Below are 17,814 nucleotides of genomic sequence, written 5' to 3'. Positions count from 1 at the left end.
CTGTCCTCTTCCTTCTCCTACCTCTCTCCCTTCTTAACCACCTTAGGGGGCTCTTTATAATCAGGGAGCAAAGGTAAAATCTCCACGTACTCCCTTTTCCACAGCTTCAATGCCCGAGTAAATCGTACCCCCAATGGGCTTGTGCCACAAAAATAAGCATCCTGATAACTGCTATTTGCCACCTTCACCTTGCCCTCTCCACTGCTACGCTGCCCCCAGCCTCCTGCAGGATCAGATCTGGAATTGAAGAGGTACAGTAGCCAAATTCTTTTTGACCACTAATAGAAACTAAACCCCCTCCTTAATCTTCAACTCAACTCCCTCAACTAGCAACATTAGGCCCCCACCTTGATTTAATGAAGGATTTTTGGGTACATTTTTTTAAAAATCTTTCTTTTTATAATTTTTTTCTTGCTACGAGAGCATTATATATATACGTTAATGGTACGCTTGGCTAGACATACAGCTGACCAGAGACCAACGTAGGAGGGCTTATATTGGTTTCGGAGAGTGAGGCGTTCTGTGTCCTACCTCAGCTGGGAGGAGCATATCCCTCATCTCATGTGCTGCCATGGAGGGACGAGAAATTATATTCATGGCAAAAAAAATTCTTTCTTTTATTTCTTAAAATAATTGAAATGATATTGTTTCTTATAGTGCCGAGTATGTGTCAAATTTTACAGGCTCAAAGAGGAGTGATGTAATAAATCAGTGGTGCGCAACCCCCTTGGGGGTCATTAGCAAATTTCTGGGGATCGCCAAAACAGAGGATTAACTCTGCGAGCGGTCCTGCTTCTGAATGGGAACCCCACTGTGTTTATCTTCTGACTGAAACTACAGAAGCAGCGGCAGCCTCCCTGGCTCTGTTCAGTCCGGCTGGATGATGTCGTAGATGCCCGAGTATTGGTATATCCATATTTGGGCATCTACGAAGTCATATAGGCTGTCTGAACGGAGCTGGAGAAACTGCTTGTGACTGCTGCTGGGGAGATGGAGCGAGACACAGAGACGGACAGCTGCGCAAGTTAGATTCTGTAGTTTGTCAGGAGATTAACTTTGCGTGAGGTTCCATTCAGAAGCAGGGAACCCCACAGAGTTAATGCTTACTGTTTTTTGGGGTGGGGCTCGCGTAGTGGACATTTATATTTAGGAGTCGCGGCTAAAAAAAGGTTGCACATCACTGTAATCATTTTAAGGGCAAGATGGGTGCAGATTTAATGCAATCTTCAGTGTACAGAGGGACTTTGCTTACATTTTTCCCCATGTGCATCAACTTGTGATTTTGAGGAATGTCACTAGAAGCAGTTAATTGGTCACACATTATGACAGGATACATAAAGCTTTGCGTCACTGGATGCCAATATTTTCACTCTCGCTAGCGTCAACAAAACTTCACCAGGTTTAAGAGTGGAATAAACATCCCTGCATCATAATCCACATTAGATATAAGAAACTGAATTTACCAGCTTCATAGTCTTGACATAGCTGCAAGCATAAAATATGTCAAATGAATTGCTGAACGCCAAAGTATATTGTTCTAAGTATTTTTTGGCTCCATGAAAAACAGGGAGAACCCACTTAAAAAAATATAAAATAAGGCACATGGAGGGTGAAAAATAATTTGTCAGATAAGCTGATTTTGGGATGAGCAAAGAGTAAATGGTCTTCCACATCATCTGTAAATACTCTATGCATCTGTAATGAGGGATCAGCACAACCACTGCCCATGGTGAAATAGCAAACAACATTTTGCAGCTGGGCGTGCACACAGTGACTAGAAAAAGAGGTGGGAGAGGAGGGAGAGGAGGACTGATGTCACAAAGAGGGAGGGTCACTTCACCTGCAGCCTGGTATAGCTGTAAGGAGTGGAGGGTTGAAACTAGTTTAACCAGTAGTGGGGACTGGGTTATTATTACAGGTATGACCTGCTACAGTACCTCACTGCTTTCCAGCAGATCAGAGGGAGGATGGTGAGGAGTGCGACAGTCGGGGCTGCTCTGATCTGCTGGAGAAGGGACTGCTGAAATGAATCAGCAAGGGGCATACTAGCTTCATGGTGTCTCATCAAAAAGGTACGTACAGCTGGATCTATTGTGGTTATGTTGTGGTTATGAAAGTGTGTCGCCTGATCACGTCTATATAGTCGTTATGGGCATGTTGTGTTATGTTGAGGGTGTGGAATTGAGATGCTCTTTCTCTCCCCTTAGCAGTGTGCATTGTGGATCTTTTCCTTACATAATTGCAATCCTGTACCATTTATAAATCAGATGGCGTGATTAATAGCCATTATATAGCCAGTACAGGAGGTTAAACGTGGATCTGACACCGGCCATAATAATTTAACTGATCTTGTATATTTGGCGGTGTGGGGTTATTTTTGTATGATCTATCAAGCCCCTATGGCTCTCCAGTAGAAGCTGATCCACAGCGCAGTGACAAGGCATAAACGTTATTAATATTTGATGTTTTAAAGCTGCCTTCATTATATTTGGATACGTGCTAATTCACCACCCTCTGCCGGGACTTCCGCAAACGTAAGTTCAACTGAAAACAAAGGTGCAGCACAAGTGCGCAGAGCTGTCACTGGTCAGCACAGTGTCACACACTGGCCTCTTTTGGGTTTTTTTGTTGCTCTTTTATCCTCGTGTGTCTCCCCTCTTCATTACTAATTTCCAGTTCCTAAATATACAGTAATTGTAGTCTGACATATCTATATATTTGACACACATACAGTATATAGATATATAGATTTTTTTAAACACGTGTGTATGTGTCACTCACTCTCTCACGCTCTCACTCGCTCTCTCACACTCTCTCACTCGCTCTCACTCTCACGTGAGGATGGGACCGACGGAAATTATTCCTGGACATATGCAATAATATACACATTTATTCACATTTCAAAATCATTTCCAATCTGTTATTATTTTTGGAAATAATAATTATTAAATTCTAATTGTTTTTATAAAACAAACACATTCTCCCCCCCACCCCCCGATTATCGCAATAATCAAATTTACCAGGTAGTCTGAGAAAAAAGGTACATATATATAACACATACAGACTTTACTGAACTCACTTTTAATGTTGTTCCATATGGATGTATTCACTCAGTTACTGATATGGCAGTTCTTGTATAAATATTTTTGTGTAGAAGAAAATCACCTCCCAACGCAATGTTTGGCGTTATTAAAACACTTGCACGTTAAAAGATTAATAACCAGAATCAGAAACAATATTCAAGGTCAATAAAGTACAGAAAAAAAAGAGAATAGAAATGAGGTGCTGAATAATTACAACACTTTTTTTAAAATGATTTTTTTTTTATATTATTGTATATGCTCAAATTCACACATATCTACACTGGTTTTCATATGTGCCTGTTTCCCACAGAGAAAGATGTCTGTTTTTTTTTTGTTAAACCTTGGACACGTAACATCATCCCGCTGTGCCTTTGGACTCAAAAATTAGATTGTAGCTCTGTGAGGCTCTTGTGCATTCCAAGTTTACATTTACAGCGCTAGCCGCAAAATATTAAATATAAATTAATAATCTTTTTGTTGATGTAACTTTTTAATGACCTTTATTCTTTCCACATCTATCTTTTTGTGCTGTAGCACTGCTGAGGTAGTTCCTTGTTTTTGTTTGGAGTATATAAAATGACATCCACTCATCCGAATTTTGTTTTTGCTACCTGTTGATGATGCTGTATGTACACTATACTGTAGTTAATGTTTATTAAACAGTACTATTTAATAAGATGCCTTACATCCCGTTTACTTCAACAGGATGTAAGGGGTCTTTTGGTGTCGGAAGATGTTCTATGGAATAGCACTGCTTGGTAATATGGCCCTATATGTTTTCTGAGTATTACTGCACCGACACACTTTATTCGAGCAAATACCCAGTATGTACCTGGCAGATACCTGGAATGCGCCGCTCCTCACCTCTGACAAGCCCCGTTGCGTTTGCCTTCCCAGCCTGGGTTCATGCCTGGCTGATGGGCGGCTGATCTGTTAAATGATAATGATTAGGATTTAATAGGCTGCAATGCTTCGCGTGTCTACCAGATGGCATAAATTCATGAATTGTAATGCAGTATATATATATATACTGTGCAGTATTGCAGCCAGCGGGAATAAAATGCTTCAATCCCTGCTTGGAAAATACCTCAATGCACTCGGGCAGAAAACAGTCACAAACCTCAATACACCCGGGTATACCCGAATTCGTGGGACTAGCCAAGCTCGAATAAAGTGTGTCGCCAGTGTACATCAATAAATGTCATTAAACAGGTTTTATGTATGAGTGCTTTTATATCCTTTATTTATCATGTGCTATAAAACATGGACTCTAATATACTATAGTGCCGACGAGTATTCTAAAACAAATCTGGAGCAATCACTAACAAGACCCAGGTACATGCTGGGTATATGCTGCAACATTTCAGTGACATTTCTGCAGACAGACTAATGGCCCATCGGATTAACAGCGGGGTCCCTGGCAGCCCCATTCAAACTGAATGGGACTGCCAGGGAACCCTGCTGTGTTAATAGCCCCAGATTTTCCAAGGCAAGTTTAAGGAAAGTTTTAGAATACTCGTCGGCGCACCTGTAGGCGTGTAACAGTGTTTCCCCCACCCAATCGCAGATAGGGGCCATTACAGGGTGTATCGGCGGTGGGGACAAAGGAACAGGCTTCTGGGGTTCATACCTCACATATCTCCATAGCAGTGCAGCGCCTCCATCTGCCGTGGACTCCAGGAACTGAAGGTGATCTCCCATGGTAGAACTTATTACCTCTCCCCCCCAGTAAGGTCATGCACCAGGCAGGAGGTATATTGCAAAACAAGAACGGATTTATTACTACACTCTGCAGTAACAGTTACACAGCAGTCTTCTGCTGGATACAGTCTGTCAGCTCAGCTCTCACTGAAGATGGTCCCTGGACCGCCACTGGCCAAGGGCATCCGCAGCTGTCCTAGCTCTTCCCCACCTCCCTAGCGGAGGCAGAGGTAAGGTAAACACTCACTCTCCCCCAAGGGGAAGAGGGATAGAGGAGGCCCAATATGCAGCCTCTCCAATGTGTGACCTGCCTTCCTCAAGTGGGAGAAGGCACAACCACTAACTTTAGGGTGGTCCTGCCCTTAAGTACAGCCAGAAGGCGGGAACCCCGTTGTCCCAGCTACAACAGGATTTACCACCCCCTGCTGTCACTCAAGTGCAGTACCCAAGGTGAAGGGGAAAACCCATACCAACTACTGGCAACCTGATTGTACCAGAGTTTACTGCCAGCCCTAGGGCAGAATAGTAGCCAGGGGGGTACTCTGCTACAGGTGTATTACCAGAGCGGTTTGGATTAGTGAAGATGGTCTTTGGTCTTGCAGACCAACAGTGGCCAACTGTCAACCATAGAAAGACATTCCCCATAATGATTAGCTCTCAGGAATTGGACATTGCATTACTAATAATGTGTAAGAATGTGCTTAATTATGCAATTAAAGTTGACTAAACTGGCGAGAGGAGGTGTGGTTCGACTCTTTAATGTTAAACCACTTGCTAAATTTAGCTCTTTGAAGTAGCATTTGACTCTGGTTTTTTTTCTTAAGTCTTTTTTTTTCCCCCTGAAAAGAGAGGGTTTTCAGAACTGCGATGTCATCTGGCACCCCCGCTCCGTCATTGGGCAGAAAATGTGCTAATGGCGGCGTTGGTGACCCAGCAGCCATGGTTGTAGTCTGGCGGACATGTTTTTGTGTGTGTGTGTGTGTGTCAAAACCATCACATACACAATATCTGAGTAACCGGGGGACATGATCAGGAGACTATGGATGAATTCCGGGGTAAAAAGTATATGTCCATTTGGGGGGAACTGCTTCTTTAACTTTCTGATTTCGCAAAGTAAAGAATTGCTTCTGATTAAGAAAATAGTTTTGCCATAAATGAATAAAGGTCACTTATTCCTTAATATTTGACATTTTAGATATTTATTTTGGTGGGAAGCTTTGATGTGCAGATAGACACATATATTTGGTTTAAGGTAGAGATAAAGGCAGTGATGATTTTAAGAGGTGCAAAGACCACTGATTTTTTTTTGTTTTGTTTTATTTTCCTCCACACCCACAGAACTACCACTTTTTTTTTATTTACAAACTTGCAATTTCAGTGTCAGGTCTACAGTACCTGTAACATTAGAAAAGCCTCTCTCCTGTGTTTTAGGCACCAAAATAGACTAACCTTTTCAGGGCAGGGACTAGTTATGCTGGATGATATTCTTTGCACAGAGTTGTATACATTGAACAGGGATCAGGATATTGAATCGTTCTCTGGGACATTACTACACTTGGAAAAATGTATGATCTTGTTTAATAAATGGCCTTCTTTGTGTTTTCTTTCGCAAAGGTTTGGTTTGGCTAGACGTGTTTACAACAGCCATTAAGTTGCTCAATACATACCACTGTGCCTATTTGATCTTCATGGTTCCTCTTGTACTAAAGCAAACCTGGAAGCGGGTCATAGAATTGTATTCCTTGTATTCCTTGTATGATCTAACACCGTGATGTCACTATGAGAAATTAGCATAAATAATGCAGCTATTTTAGGATTGCAACCAGAACGGAACTAGTTCATATAGTTAACTGTTCTTTATATAGCATTCCACACCCTAAGCCAGTGTTTTTTCTTAACCTTTTTTTGGTTAAGGAACCCTATAATTATATTGAGAAATTCTGCAGAACCCCAACTCTAATAGTGTGTGAGATCAGATACATTGTAAATTCTTCTGGATTTGTTGAAATAACCTGAAGATTATAGGGGAACCCTTTCGGAGTGCCTGGGGAACCCAAAGATTCCTAGGAACCTCTGTTCAAAAACACTGCCTCAAGGGATCTCATTTTGGTAGATAAATACAGCAAGGAAGATGATTTAAATATTGGAAGCAATGAGTTTGCATATGTAAATTAGTGAGTCACAGTTAAGATAATGTATTGCCAAAACCAGGAAGGGGAAATTGTGGTCTCTTGCTTTTCTTTCCTTTCAGTCTGTGTGTTGTTTTTGATCACTACAGCACGTTTCAATTCAGTTTGAAAGTTATATCCTTCCAAGGCCCTTTAGCAATGAAGAGGATGGAGGTGAAGAACCCACAATTTGGTCAACTCTCATCATACTGTACACACAACGCACAATCCTTTGTAGGTTAGTGCTGTTGGGGTCTGATCCTATGTGCACAAGCAAAATAAATCATAACCAATACAGACTTGTCAACTGTCACTGATTTTCTGTACACAGGACCTCATTGACTTTTAGTATTAGTTTAACACTCCTCAGTACATGCACACTGACAAAAGTCAGTACTTGACCACTAAAATTACCTTTTTTTGTGTAAAGTGTCCTCATATCTTCTATATTCCTGTCGTTTGAGATGAACATTTCTTTAACTCCCCTTTAGTTTTCACTTAACCTTTTTAGTGCCCTTATTGAATACATGGTACGTCACAGGCCCTGATATATTTGAGGCTCTACTGACGTACCATGTAAGTCAGTGGTAGGCAACCTGGTACACGTAAAGTGTCGCTAGGGCTATTATTGTTATTATTGATTTATTTTTAAGATGGCAACACATTCCACAGGCTCTGTGTTAAGTGGGTAAGAAGTGTAAAATAATGACATACAAAAAGATTACATTAATTGCACAAGTGGTGAAGTACCTACCGGTACTCCAAAGATCTTAATCCCACAAAGGCCAATATTCTGTGAAATCATTTTTTCCTTTGCTTTTTTTTTACGCCATGAAGATATATGGCCCTTTGTAAACTAATAAAATTTCCACTAGAAAGGGGAATATGGCCTCATGGTATATTAGGGACGTTCGTTCAAAATAGAAGTATTTTTTCCCCAAATCATTCTGGTATTTTCTATGCCATCTTAAACCTGTGGTTCATTGTAAAATCCTCAAGTATTTTCTGTTTCACAGAAATAATGAGTATTGCTTGACCTAAGGCTGTGGCCCTGCTGGCGATGACCACGCTCATGCTTGAGAGCGGTGACGTCACCAGCTCTCCAAGTATGAGCACCGGGTGTCCTGGCTATTTCGCAGGCGCAGGGAGGGGGGCGTTGCGGGCAAGTTGAGCGCGCTTCAAAGTCTCTTTTTGTTTTGTTTACTCAAGCGCCAAGCTTGGGTGAGCGTGCGTACCAGTACAGGCGCGGGTGCACATCGCGTGAGCAGGGACAGGATAATTTGAATTGCAGAAACTAAACTCGTCAAGCGCTGTGCGCTCAGCACGCTCAGCGCTTGTGTGGCCGCACCCTAAGGAACAGTGAGAACTCTCGAAAGCTTGTCTTATAATATCAATTGTTAGTCCAAATTAAAAAGGTATCGCCTAATACTGAAATACAGAAATAATAATTATTCATAATGGTGTGTTTTTTTTACCAACCTACACTAAAACTTTTTTTTTTCTTTTAAAGAAAGCGTAGTAACTTAAAAAGAACTTCTCAGTGAGGAGTTTATTGCAGAAAATATTACCTCTTTGCAAGTGAAATGGTTATTGCCTAGCTTTCTTCTAAAATAAAATTCCCCATATGACTTTTGTGAGCCTTTTTTTGCCTCGCAGTAATTTGTCCTAATGCGGTCTTTTCTTAGAATAGTAGGTCAGAGAGGGTGTTTTCCTGCTTTTTGCAAACATCAACTCCCTCATTAGCTAAATATAAAGCAAACTTGGGTGTACACTATATACCTTCACACGTACACACAGGGTAAATTGTCCTTTTGGCTGTGTTGAATGCTCTCAGTTAGGGTGACCAGATTTACAAAAGTAAAAACCGGGGCACATTAAAAAATATATTTATAAAACAAATGACATCACAAACTGTGCCCCTTCTCTCTGTCCCCCCTTCTCTCTCACACACACATCCAATTCTCTCTCTCCCGCCATCCCTCTCCCTCCATTCTCATTCTTCCCCCCATCCCTACATTCTCGTTCCACCCTTCCCATTCTCTGTGTCTCTCTCCCCCATTCTCTGTCTCTCTCTCCATTCTCGTTCTTCCCCCACATTCCTACATTCATTTTCTCTCTCTTTGTCTGTCTCTCTCTCTCTCGCTGTGTCTGTCTCTCTCCCCCCATTCTGTATCTGTCTCTCTCCCCCCAGAGGGGTGTATTAAATGAAATATAATTTTGTATGTTCCTTTAATAAATCTGGTGCAGATTTTGTACACGGACATTACACCATTTTTTTTTCTTTTAAAGAAAGCGTAGTAACTTAAAAAGAACTTCTCAGTGAGGAGTTTTTTGCAGAAAATATTACCTCTTTGCAAGTGAAATGGTTATTGCCTAGCTTTCTTCTAAAATAAAATTCCCCATATGACTTTTGTGAGCCTTTTTTTGCCTTGCAGTAATTTGTCCTAATGCGGTCTTTTCTTAGAATAGTAGGTCAGAGAGGGTGTTTTCCTGCTTTTTGCAAACATCAACTCCCTCATTAGCTAAATATAAAGCAAACTTGGGTGTAAACTATATACCTTCACACGTACACACAGGGTAAATTGTCCTTTTGGCTGTGTTGAATGCTCTCAGTTAGGGTGACCAGATTTACAAAAGTAAAAACCGGGGCACATTAAAAAATATATTTATAAAACAAATGACATCACAAACTGTGCCCCTTCTCTCTGTCCCCCCTTCTCTCTCACACACACATCCAATTCTCTCTCTCCCGCCATCCCTCTCCCTCCATTCTCATTCTTCCCCCCATCCCTACATTCTCGTTCCACCCTTCCCATTCTGTGTGTCTCTCTCCCCCATTCTCTGTCTCTCTCTCCATTCTCGTTCTTCCCCCACATTCCTACATTCATTCTCTCTCTCTCTCTCTTTGTCTGTCTGTCTGTCTCTCTCTCTCTCTCTCTCTCTCTCTCTCTCTCTCTCACTGTGTCTGTCTCTTCCCCCCCCCCCCCCATTCTGTATCTGTCTCTCTCCCCCCAGAGGGGTGTATTAAATGAAATATAATTTTGTATGTTTCTTTAATAAATCTGGTGCAGATTTTGTACACGGACATTACACCATTTTAATAAATAACTTCCGATCTGTCCCCAATTAGCTTTCTCCTAAGACAATGTGTAACTTAAAGTAGCAGTTCATGATCGTATCTGTGTTTTATGACCGTTGGAGATGAGGGCTGTAATAATAAATTGCAGTAGGAACCACTTGCGCTCTTCTCAGTAGCTCCGTGTGCGGTGGATGGGGCCAAGGTATAAAAGCAGCTCATTTCCGCCACTAGGTTCTTTTTCTGTTGCCCTCTCAAGGCGGCCGATGCTCCTAGCAGGCGGGAAACCAGCTTAAAAGAACCCACTTTATCAATGACATGTTGACACCATGGAATGCCCTAGAGTTTTCTTTGACATTACCGCTAACGGCGAACCGCTGGGCCGCATCATTATGGAGCTGAAGGTTGATGCGGTTCCAAAAACTACTGCAACTTTTGGGGAGGAGGGATTTGAGCACAAGTGCTCCTGTTTCCACAGAATTGTGCCCGGGTGGTGAAATCACCAAGCGCAACGGAATGGGCGGCCAATCAATCTATGGTACCAAGTTTGCCGATGAGAACTTCACCCTGAAGTACAAAGGCCGACATCTTGTCCATGGCCAACACCCTGTCCATGGCCAACATCGGCGCTCAGACTAACAGTTCCCAGTTTTACATCCCCACTTTACAGATGCAATAGGTGATTGTTAAAAATGTAGTGTTCGGCAGTGACGTAGACTGTGACATCGTCAGGATCGTGGATAGATGCGGCAAGACTTGTGAAGAGGTTGTTATCGCTAACCGTTGAACGCTTTAAACACAACAAGCACAGAGCCCCCCAAAGTTAGTTTGCTACTTTAGCCTCCAGTTCCAGTCCTTCAATCTTCACCGTGACTGAACTACTACATTTCTGTGGCACTTCTGTTCCTCACCCCCCCCCCCCATTCAGCCACGTCCCCCATTCACTCTGTTTATTTTCCCGCACGTGCCATTGATTATTAAAATAAATAAAACAAAGCAAACCTAACGATGATGTGGCCTTGGGCTTCCTGTTCCTGTTACACATGTATACGTTTCTTTGGTGAACTTCACATGCATACAATCATATGCAATACAGCTCTATTCAGCTGCATGTGCATTTTCAGGGTGGAAAGAAGCAGTAATTATACCGTTTATAGAATATGGAAAGTTAGATGCACGCTTATTAAACTAAATATTTCTGCATCACTGTATTTCTGGTTAAGGGCAGGGGTTTGCGATAGAAATGATTCAGAGCTAATAAGATCAGTAACGGCAGACATTTTCCAGCCGTTGTTTGATGCTCCTGTTTGACTTCCTTCCGAGAAGTAACTCATTACAGTTTATAGTGGTTGTTATCTGCTCTGTGCTAGCTCCAGAATGATGACTTGTGTCACTAAGGCATAAATAAAAATGATCAGTGTCTGGTTAATAGCTATTTACTGCACTCTGTTTTGTAATGGATCAGCTGAACCATACAAAGCCAGATCTGTCTTTTTGAAATGTCAATAAAAGGGGTGCTGTGTGTTTGAGAGGGGAAATCCCCCCCCCCCCCCATATAAACAATACCTTGTATAATAATGGAGTATACCTGCACACATCTATCCTCAGGGCCACTGACAGAATTCCCCCCCCCCCCAATGTCAGCAGCCTTTTGAGACCCCCCTTCACACCACCTCGCGAGCCACCTCTTCTATTTCCCCCCTACCCCTCACTGCATGTTTTTCTTTCATTCTTCCTCCTTCACTTCCTCACTCATCCCCCTCACCTTCCACTTTCACTCCCCCGCCTCTCCTCTCTCACTCTTCTCCCACCCACCCCATCGCTATCACTAGATTACCCCCTTCTCCCTTAATCACCCCCTGTTCACACTAATTTCCCACCTCTCTTCCCCCCCCACCCCAACCACACAAAATACAATGCTCCCTCTTCCCCATCACAAAATACCATGCCCCCTCCCACACACAATACAATACCCTTCCCCACACAAAATACAATACCACCCACGCACACGAAATACAATACCCCCTCCCACACACACATAATACCCCCCCCCCACACACACACACTACAATAGCAACGTTGTAAAGAAGAGTGGGCCAAAATTCCTCCACAACGATGTGAGAGACTGATAAAGTCATACAGAAAACGATTACTTCAAGTTTTTGCTGCTAAAGGTGGTTCTACAAGCTATTGAATCATAAGGTATTCTTAGTTTTTCACACATGGCTTCTCCATTTTGGCTTTATTTTTGTTAAATAAATCATGACACAGGGTAATATGTTTTGTAATTCTCTTAGCTGGGTTGCATATGGAGAAATGCCGGTTCGTGACGGTTCGAGCCTGGGAGCAGGTTGAGTACCTGGACAATGGTGAGTGTGGAAGGGCTGTGATTCAGATCAGGGAACTGGTTCTCTCGAGACGCTGAGGCGCCTACCACACGGGGGTACAGGGCTGGCCAGGGGAACCGTTGCCGGGTCTCAGCCCCATAGGCATGATTCCCATTGGCCAGTTCTAATTTTTCGCTTGCCAGGGGCGGTCTAGAGTCCTTAAGCCGGCCTCCTCCTCTGATTGGTGCAGCCGGGCGAGCCCTCGTCCTCTGATTGGCTGCACCATCACGATCCGTGTTCTGATTGGCCGATGGCCTCTGCTCCATTAAAAGTATAGGAGACCGAGAGCTATGTAAGGAGCATGGCTGATCAGTAGAAAGTGGCAACCCTGACTCTGAAGGCCAACCCGGAGAAAATGTTTAAAAAAAAAAAAATTCCTTACTTGGTGCGGCGGCGCCTTTCGGCATCCTGCTGCAAATCCCCCTCCAACTGCAGTGAACATGTCTGCGCGGCTTCAAATGACGCTGCGTTAGCATGACAACGGGACGTGAAGTCATGGCCCTACACAACGTCACATTGCCATGGTCACATGACGTCCCGTCATTTGACGCCGTACAGCCATGTTCACTGCAGTTAGAGAGGGAATTGCAGGAGATGCCGCCGCACCTTGCTGCCACCCGGAGATTGACAGACTTAACCCGTAGCCCAGAGGTAGGTGCCCGAAACCCTGAGTCTCTGGGTTAAACCCGGAGAGGTGGCAACCCTGATCAGATGACGTTTGGGGTTTGGACGGAGAAGGTGACATTACAACTGGCGGAGTATTCGAAAGTGCTATTGGATGAATAGCACTGACAAGCAGGATAAGAAGCTGTTCAGGGCAAGCCTACCGAAGCAGGCCCCTGCACCTAGTTGAGGCTAGATTATTTTCCCGCAGTTGGCGAGTGTTGCTTTGTGATTGCGTGATTTGAGTGTTTGCTGCCTTGCCAGAATGAACTTTCCTTTATTCAACTATTATGTCCTGTCTGGTGATAGTGATCCTTGTTGTAAAGGTGTTAAAACTTCTGGTCTCCCGTGACACTGACCTCTGTTTGGGCCCAACTTCCAGGGTAGGCCTGGCCCCCGTAGCCGCCATTGGGCCCGGGACGACAACTGGCTTCTTACATATTTTCGCTTTACAGAAGAATGAATATACAGCTGATCCCCGTTTTATAACGCTGTCCTCGGGTCCACCCAATACGACTGGAATCGCGGGGAAAAAATGGTAGGACTTACCCAGAACATGGTGCTGGGGAGCCGACACCACGGGTAATCCATTGCAGGGAGTGAGGGGGGGGGGAGGAGGGGAGTGCAGCTATACAGTGTGATGCTCTGTGAAGTTCTTCCGTTATGCTCCGTTGTTGAGTTGCTCCATAGCAGGAGAAAATGTCCTGCAAGTGCACTTGCTCTGTCCGTCCGGTTGCCAAAAAAGACCTCATGCAGTGGATTTGATTGAACAGCGTTCCCAGACAGGGCAAGTGCACTTGCAGGACGTTTTCATGGATTATCCTGTGAGGTGTTGAGGCGCGTGGTCCATAAAACTGGAAACTGTAATTCACTTCCACTTTAAAGTAATTTCTGATAGTGTTCAGTCCTACGGTTGAGGGGGGGGGGGGTTGTTAGGGGGGTTCTGTGACTGTTTGGGTGACTGCTACACCGGCAAAGAAATTGTCAGCAGTGTATGTTTCACCAACCAAGGTTTCTCTCGTTACGATCTCTTAAAAGCAACCAATAGGCCAGGTTTTCAAGATTTCTATAATATTTACATATTACGCTCTCTAACGATCATTAACAGAACTCTTGGATATGTGTTGCCCTGAAAACCTGGCCTTTTATAGTAGGAGGAGCTACACGTTCCTCACCTATATACAGGCATACCCCGCATTAACGTACGCAATGGGACCGGAGCATGTATGTAAAACGAAAATGTACTTAAAGTGAAGCACTACCTTTTTTCCACTTCTCGATGCATGTACTGTACTGCAATCATTATACTGTATACGTGCATAACTGATGTAAATAACGCATTTGTAACAGGCTCTATAGTCTCCCCGCTTGTGCACAGCTTCAGTACAGGTAGGGACCCGGTATTGCTGTGCAGGACGTGCTGACAGGCGCATGCGTGAGCTGCCATTTGCCTATTGCGATATGTACTTACTCGCGAGTGTACTTAAAGTGAGTGTCCTTAAACCGGGGTATGCCTGTATACAGTATTCTGACGTTTTCTCCTGCTATGGAGCAACTCAACAACGGAGCATAACGGAAGAAGACAGAGGAATATCAACATCACAGTATATGTACTTATTACGATTTAGTTACAACAAATTGCACAGACATCTATAAACAATCAGGTCAGATTTAATTACAAAAATCTATCCTATAAAGACTGGGGTAAATTGTGCAGCATAGCATAGCCATTATAGGTTCTAACCGTGCCTTAGCACAAGTATTGCTACTGCAGACACTAACACAAACCCATATCTTGGATTAAGCCTCATAAAATGGATTAATATTGTACAAGTCTTCATCATAGATGCACCTTACGAATTGTGTGAATAGTGTGAATTCTGTGACTATCATTGGCTAAAAATATCTTATTAAGGACTGACAAAACGTGTAGCACAGTACCAAACAAATATTGAGTACTAGACTGCACAATATGCACAAATTCTCAAACTGTGCTCAATTTAAAATCCTTAAGGCCCCGGACATGTTTGGCGCTTGCTTGCGGAAGCGTGCTGCCGCGCGCTCCCGCTCAGCACTGAGCCTCTACAGCCGCAATTAGAGCGGCTTTAGTAGGGGCTCACCTGCGCTTGCGGAAGCGCAGGTCTTAGGGGAATTTTAAATTCCCCCGCTTGCCGGCGAGACAGGCCGGTCACATGAGCGGTTCACCCAATGAGGGCGAACCAGCTCCGTGACGTCACTGGCCCACCCCCGGCCAGTGACGCGCCTGCCCCCGGCCCACCCCCGGCCCACCCCCTGACGGCTGCTGACAGCGCGTGCGGTAAGCAACCGCAAGGCCAGGGAAAGCACCCGCTTTCCCTGCACCTCAGCACGCCAGCAGGGACCATGGACTCGGCCTAAGAGAGAAAGCTGCTTCTGCAGATATACGCTAATATCTACAATCAAGAACTGCAACTTGGTGTAATAAGGCATAAACATCCATTTTGACTTTATCTCAGGAATGATGTACCGTATTTCCTCGATTGTAAGACGCCATTGATTGTAAGACGCCATTGATTGTAAGACGCACCATAGATTTGGCCCTTAAAATCGAGGAAAATTACTTTTTCACTTACCATGTTTCAGGAGAGGTCCCATCAGCGGAGGATGAAGCGGCCGGTGGCGGCAGGAGAGGTCCCATGTCTGCAGATGGTTGAAGATGGACAGTGTGCGATGGGAGTGCGGCGGCGGCGGCAGGACAGGTCCCATGTATGTCTGCAGGTGAATGAAGATAAGAAGACAGCAGGCATGTGGTGGCGGTGGTGGCAGAATATCATAATAGCAGGAGAGCCAAGCAGGAGCAGAGCGGCATAGGGGAACGACTGGGGAAGAGCACACTGTAACCGGAAGTCAGACACCGGTCAACTTCCGGTGTTACAGTGTGCAGCTCCCCAGCTGTTCCCCTATGCCGCTCTGCTCAGCTCTCCTGCTATTATAATCTCCTGCCGCTGCTGCCACCGCACGCCCGCTGTCTTATCTTCATTCACCTGCAGACTTGGCACCTGTCCTGCCGTCACCGCACTCCCGCCGCACAACAGCCAGCTGTCAATCTTCAACCAACTGCAGGCGTGGGACCTCTTCTGCTGCTGCCTGCTTCATCCTCCACTGACATGAGACCTCTCCTGAAACATAGTGTCTTATCACTCATTTTCAAAGATCTATTGTACTTTTATAAAGCACAAGACAAGCATTTCTGTACATCTAAAAATGGAAAATATGTTTTACAGTGGCGAGTGATACTAGAGGGCACAGAATATAATACCTATTGACTTTTATTTAAAACACAATATCGCCAGAACGCAATTCCATCAATAGACAAAATTAGAAATCGAATTTAGTTTGTATGCCAGATGGAAAAGTTAACGAGTCTGGTTAGCGATACTGGCGAAAAATTTCAAAAAGTCTGGCTGCCTTGGCTAGCCCAGACGGATATCCCGGGGCTGAGCAATGCCACCATCTGGCTTTAATAGGATAAAATGAGTTCTCCTTGGATGCACAGACAAGGTGACAGAACAGACACAGAGGACTAACGGTAGGCCCCCCCCTATAGGGAGCTAGGTCTAAGCTGAGAGAGGGGGGGCAGAAGGGAGAGAGAGGGGGGCAGAAGGGAGTGGGAGGGGGGTGGAGGGAAAGGGAGGGGGGGAGGTATGAGGAGGGGAACCGGAGACACCGTGCAGGGTCAGGTGGGGACCGGAAGGATTGTATGTACGTACAGCATAGCACCAAACACCCAGAAATGAATGTGCGTGCGTGTGTGCGTCTGTGCGCGCGTGTGCGTGCGTGAATATATTTATCAAAGTTGCACAATGTTAATAAATAATTTATTCTCACAACAGGTCTTTTTTTTTAATTTTTAAAATATTAAAATATATATTATATAATATACACACACACACACACACATACACACACACACACAGGTTCCCAGTGACACACAAACGCACAGACCACTTCAAAGTGACACACACACACGGACAGCTACCAAGTGACACACACACACACACAGTGATACCCGCCTCCCAAGAACGCTTGTGTCTCCTCTGCCAGGACAGCAAAAAGCTCCTGGTAGAGTGAGCGGCAGCAAGCAAGAGCGAGCAGCAGCACCTAAGCGCTTACTATGTCCGAGGCCTAAAGATCATAGATTTATTGCCCACCTGGAAATCTGGATTTCCTACGTAGGCTGAGTCCCCGCTGGTGCTGAGCACGCTCATGCTTGGAGAGCGCTCCAAGCATGAGAGCCGGATGTCCTGCATGGTGGGCGCGCGTGGGTGGGGCGGCATGGCGGGTAGTTGAGCTCGCTGAAAAGTATATATTTTTTGTTTACCTAAGCGCCGAGCGTGTGTGCCTGCGCATGAGCACGCACAGCGAGAGCAGGGACTTACATAGATATATGTATGTAAGTAACCACCGCCCGCTCAGCGCTAGCGGGGACGCAGCCTAAGGATGAGTATTTTATCAATGCTTTGGGTTCTTTTAAAAGGCCCAGGAGTTTCTTGCAGGCTCTCCTTGTGTCGGCGATCAATATATTGTTTTTTTACTGCTACTGGTATACTCTGATCTCAAATTAGTGTAAGGGCTTTTCTGGGAGGTATCAGCTTTTTAATGCAGCAGGCCAAAGCTATATATAGAGACTATACAATATCACATTTGTTTCTGATTATTTCTCCTTAATTAGCTTATTCTGTAATATATATTTAATA

At 44.3% G+C, this 17,814-nt stretch overlaps 1 protein-coding gene across 3 annotated transcripts in view; it reads left to right on the top strand.

Annotated features, from left to right (window-relative positions):
• The first annotated feature begins 1,820 nt into the window (after positions 1-1,820).
• MFSD6 (major facilitator superfamily domain containing 6) overlaps positions 1,821-17,814 on the top strand; it is a 66,795-nt gene continuing 50,801 nt past the window's right edge. The window contains exon 1 of one of the 3 annotated variants that reach the window (XM_075608366.1): positions 1,821-2,072. The gene's annotated coding sequence lies outside the window, so the exon portion shown is untranslated. The remainder of the gene's footprint in view (positions 2,073-17,814) is intronic. The other 2 variants (XM_075608364.1, XM_075608367.1) reach the window with 2 other exon arrangements.

This window comes from Ascaphus truei, chromosome 7, assembly GCF_040206685.1.
Source record: "Ascaphus truei isolate aAscTru1 chromosome 7, aAscTru1.hap1, whole genome shotgun sequence".
Lineage (NCBI taxonomy): Eukaryota > Metazoa > Chordata > Amphibia > Anura > Ascaphidae > Ascaphus > Ascaphus truei.
The sequence above is the reverse complement of the archived record's forward strand: the minus strand, read 5'-3'. Positions and strand labels throughout refer to the sequence as shown.